We start from the raw sequence: 4954 nt of genomic DNA, 5'->3' as shown, positions 1-4954 counted from the left end.
ATTTGAATGTTCATATGACGTCGTCATTATATAAAACACAGCACTTATTCTCGTTGGGACTGAAAGTTTACTGTCACATGGCAAAACATAATTTGCGTATTATTAATGATCGGAGACAAAGGTATCTGATATATATCAAATGGTAAATGGTTCTTTTTCCTCACCCTGATAAACATATATATTAATGTATTCAGACCCGTGAAACTCCGGGTTAGAATTAGTCTTAAATTCCGCAACCCATTGCTTGTCGTAAGAGGCGACTAGCGGGATCGGGTGGTCAGGCTCGGTTGCTGGGTTGATGCATATCATCGAGTCTCAATATTAGCGTGGATCGATGCTCATAATGACAAACACTGGTTTTTCTGGTCAAGTCTCAATTTACAGATCGCCGTCATATAGCTGTAATTTTGCTGAGTGCGGCGTTTAACAGCAAACAACAACCAAACAAACAGTAATATTTTATTGATGCCGTTTCCGCGAAAAGAACTCTGGCGTCGTCTTGACACAGTTGCAGTTTAGCCTGACCCCATCCAACTAGTACAATGTGTAAAAAGGGGATGTCTGCTGTGTGAATCAACTCGCTACCACCTCAACTGCAACCTGGCAAGGATCAGACTGCGAACTCGGTGACGAAGACAACAATCCCTGAGGCAGCGCTAAATATAGATTTGTTGCGTGAGTCCAGGCACGGATTCTGCGTCAGTGTTTCTATTGTGTTGTGATTCAAAGTCGTATTCACACTCAAGACTAGCGGGTATGTATGCGGATGGCGACGATAGTTTCATGTCAGGCTCGCGTGATAACATCCATATTTCCAAACTTAACATCCGTGGTTCTATTTTAAGCACGGAAAACCCCGTTTGGTTATTTATAGATACAGATCATTGGGGTTTCTTCTCCTGCGCGTGTTACCAGCTGGCGAGGCGATCTGACAAGTAGTATCTGACCTAGGGCATGTAACCGATCCCGCGTCACAGCATAGGAATACCGGTGGAGACGAGGTGAGATATGCCGGGTATTTGACTAATCTATATGTCACGTTTACCTCATTGAGTGATCTAACAACGTTTGCAAGTTTCACGACTGAAACTATGATATATTTATCAATATCAAGTCATGCGATGAGTTATGAACTTGCAATCTGACACCTCAGTGTTTCTACCCCTCTCTTCTGTTTTGTTGAGAGAGCCAACTGAAAAGAGAATATATTTTACAGATTTTGTTAATAAGATGTAATGATTCATACACATCTGTCTGTTAACTAATTCTTCTCTAACAACCTTATAAATACTTAAAACATTAAAATCTAAATGTGAGAAATGTTCAATCCCCCCTTTTTATTTTGAAAAAACCCTTTATTTCTGTATAAATTACCACCAAAGACAATAAATAGATCTTATTTGTGCACCCCCCCCTCCCTTTTAAAAAAAGCTGTATCCGCCTCTGTATATTATGTAATATTCTCCAGTGGCAGTTATCGAGACGGGTTATTCTCTGACGTTGACGTTCTATATTAGAAAGATGTCGCAATCATGAACAAGATAAAGCTGCTTATCTTTATTGACATCGTTCCGGATTTGGATAAATTCAAACATTTGGCATCTGTCAGTCTGCGTCAAGGTCAGCTGATACAATTACTCCACTCATGAAAGCTTTTGATGTGGAAATACAAATTGTGATAATTCTGAACGATTCCCTATCAATAGCATAAACAAATAGAACGGCATGGCTTAATGTCGTTTCAGGAGCGATGAATTCAGAACTGCTGATAATCCTCAATCTGTGCCGGACATTTGGTGAGTTGTAACATTCTTTTTGCTTGTCTAGGTCGGTAACACTTAGTGTCCATGCTTGTTAGTTCAGCACTTTCCCCCGACGCACGGGGCACGCCATGAGACTGGGCACAGGACAGGGAAGTTATCAAAAGGAATGAGAAAGTAACTGGTAGTCTGGTAATTGTGCTTGCGTTACTAAACTGGGGGAATTTCACCAATGTGTTTGTGTCGGTAAGCACGGCATCTCCTATAGCTGCGGGTTTGTGGGTGTTCTAGACGTGTATCTCCATGGTTGTATTGGCAGGGCGACAACACGCTTCAACACGTGGTATTAGGCCGCCATACAATACATGATACGATGACGACGTGGTACAAGGCACGATACACTACATCACATAAGACATGTACGATACAATACATGATACAATACACTATACAATACAGGATACATTACACGATACAATGTGTGATACAATGCACGATACAATCCACGATACAATACATGAAACCATACACATGGCATGATAAAAAAACGTTCCCACTTTCAAGGGAAGTGAAAGTAGACTAAAGCATGTTTCATAGATTCGAGTCTATTAATCAAAAGGCGACTTGAGACCAGAAGACCTCTTTACTTTTTAAGTTCTTACCATTTAGAGCAGCCTTATATATCCATGCATCGTGTTGATGAATCGAACAAGTTATTGTATTGTTTTGACCATTTTACTGGAATGTCTGTTTCTCCCCCTGCAGTGGTGTTCGGTGTATCGGGGAGCTGTGACTTGGGGACATATGGTCGGAACTGCGAGAAGAACTGCAGTCAGTACTGTGCCTCGGACATAGACGAGTATGTACACTGTGATCAGTTGACTGGCCATTGCTCTGAAGGGTGTGTTCCTGGCTGGTATGGTGGCACGTGTATCCTTCCTTGCAGCAGCCACTGCAACAACAGGACCTGCAACAAGCAAACTGGACACTGCACCCTTGGGTGCGAAGAGAACCACACAGGGGATGACTGTGAGAAAGGCATGTTCAGCTTTGATTACATATTTGAATTATATAAAAAATATCATAATGTATATTGCACTGTATCAACATCCACTGATGTGCTCAGGGAAGAGGGATTACTTCATCATCGTTGGAAAGGGGATAAGCTAAGAGAGATTATTTCATCATCTTGGGATAAGGGATTGGCTAAGATGGATAACTTCATCATCTTGGGATAAGGTATTGGCGAAGAGGGATTACTTGATCCTCGTGGAATAAGGGATCGGCTGACTAGGATGAGGTAATCTCACATAGGCCGTGTCTTATCCTACATGGACGAATTGAATACAAAATCAATTTGTAACCTTACCACCCATAGTGACAATACCAATAATTTAAAATAAAACCTGATGAATATGGAGAGAGTTCAATGGACGGTCATGCATTGCATACTTGTGCACGGGTGCATTGTCGTGGTGGAACATGGGCGGTCGGGTAGCTTAGTGGTTAAAGCGTTCGCCCGTCACACCGAACACCCGGGTTTGATTCCCCCTATGAGTACAGTGTGTGAAACCCATTTCTGGTGTGATATTGCTGGAAAATGGCTAAAAGCGGCGTAAAAACATACTCCCTCGCCCCTAGTGGAGCAACACTCCTTTAAGGAGTTTCGACGTTTAGCCTTGATCATATCAGGCTGTCGCCGAAGCAGATTAGCATAATATGTGTCATAAATGATATAAGCCTTTAGGAGGCAATCCTTTGGAATCTCACAAAACCTTGCCGGACGCTTTCTGCAACATTCCAGCAATATCACGGCGGGGAACACAAGAAATGGGCTTCACACATTTGTTCGGAGGTGGGGACATTCGATGTGTCCATTGCTTTGACTGTTGTTTTGTCTGGATGGTGGTGGTGAACCCAAGAGCTATCCAGGATTACAATGCGCTCAACAAAATCAAATCAGTCTGTTTGACCAAGATTTAAATTCTCACGAGAGATGATAAACCTGCAGCTTTTTTTTATCAGGCCTCCAGAATGTTCTATACAGTCGGCATCAGTCCGGGCTAGAACAAGAGCACGCACGCACGCACGCACGCACGCACACAAACACACACACACACACACATTTCGGACGCGACGTTCAACCCCATTTCAGCTCACCTCAGCTCATTGATACAACGTCTGAAATGCCATTTAGAGATGTAACATATTACGTGTGTGCATGTTAGGTTTATTTGATTATCCGTATGTTATGATGTGAATCATCAATCCAAACAATTCCATGTATTAACCCTAATCTGCAGCACCCGACATTTTCTTGTTCTTTTTAGAGTTGACCCATAGCTTTTATCGTTGTCCCTTTATTTTTGTATGTTGCCACGAGATGTGTTCTTTCCTGACCTACTGCAACTTAACTGTTCTAAAAAAAGTGACAAAAACGTAACGAAACGACCTACCTGTCCCGATTATGGATGAGTTGAACCAGGAATCATATTTTTTGGTGACTTTTATTTGTTTGTTGTTGTCAGCAATATTCCAGCTATATGACGGCGGTCTGTCGATACTCGAGTCTGGACCATACAACCCAGTGATCGACATAATGAGCGTCGATCTACGCAATTGGGATACGATGATATCTATAAGTCAGCGAGCCTGACCACCCGATCCCGTTAGTCGATTCTTAGCAAAAGCATAGTCACATTTTATGGCAAGCATGGGTTTCTAAAAACCGATACTGCCCCGGATCTTCACGGATCATTTGGGTGACTTATCAATGTATGATTGTTAAACAAACCTTACTTCTTGAGAATGTCAGATACTTACAACTGTTAAATCCATGCATACATTTATTAGTCTGAACGGTTTCGGCTAAAGGAAATGACAGTAAATGGTATTCTTCTGTTTCTGTCTGTACTTTCCAGTTTGAAGATGTAACGGTGGAGTTCCCCCACCTGTTTGCAACAATTATCTCTCAAATCAGATAGATTGTTCAGTGTCAAAGGGAACATCACCATTTGCATCATATCAAAGAGGTGAAATGACAAAAGCAAAGATTTGTAATTTGTACATGAACAGTACATATCAGAAATGTGTACAGATTTCAAGTCATGCAGATTCAAGATAATGTGTATATTTTTGACTAGGCAACGTGTCCGTCATATGTTTGAACAGTTAATGTGCCAGTAATATGTATG

The 4954-nt window shown here is 41.6% G+C and overlaps 1 long non-coding RNA gene across 1 annotated transcript; it reads left to right on the top strand.

Annotated features, from left to right (window-relative positions):
• The first annotated feature begins 930 nt into the window (after positions 1–930).
• Positions 931–2792, top strand: LOC139447055 (uncharacterized). The gene is made up of 3 exons (XR_011652004.1): positions 931–1001; positions 1746–1796; positions 2526–2792. It is a non-coding gene; the product is annotated as an uncharacterized lncRNA (long non-coding RNA).
• The last annotated feature ends 2162 nt before the right edge of the window (positions 2793–4954 follow it).

Source organism: Haliotis cracherodii, unplaced genomic scaffold (assembly GCF_022045235.1).
Source record: "Haliotis cracherodii isolate W230 unplaced genomic scaffold, xgHalCrac1.p SCAF_7, whole genome shotgun sequence".
NCBI classification, from domain to species: domain Eukaryota; kingdom Metazoa; phylum Mollusca; class Gastropoda; order Lepetellida; family Haliotidae; genus Haliotis; species Haliotis cracherodii.
The sequence above is the reverse complement of the archived record's forward strand: the minus strand, read 5'-3'. Positions and strand labels throughout refer to the sequence as shown.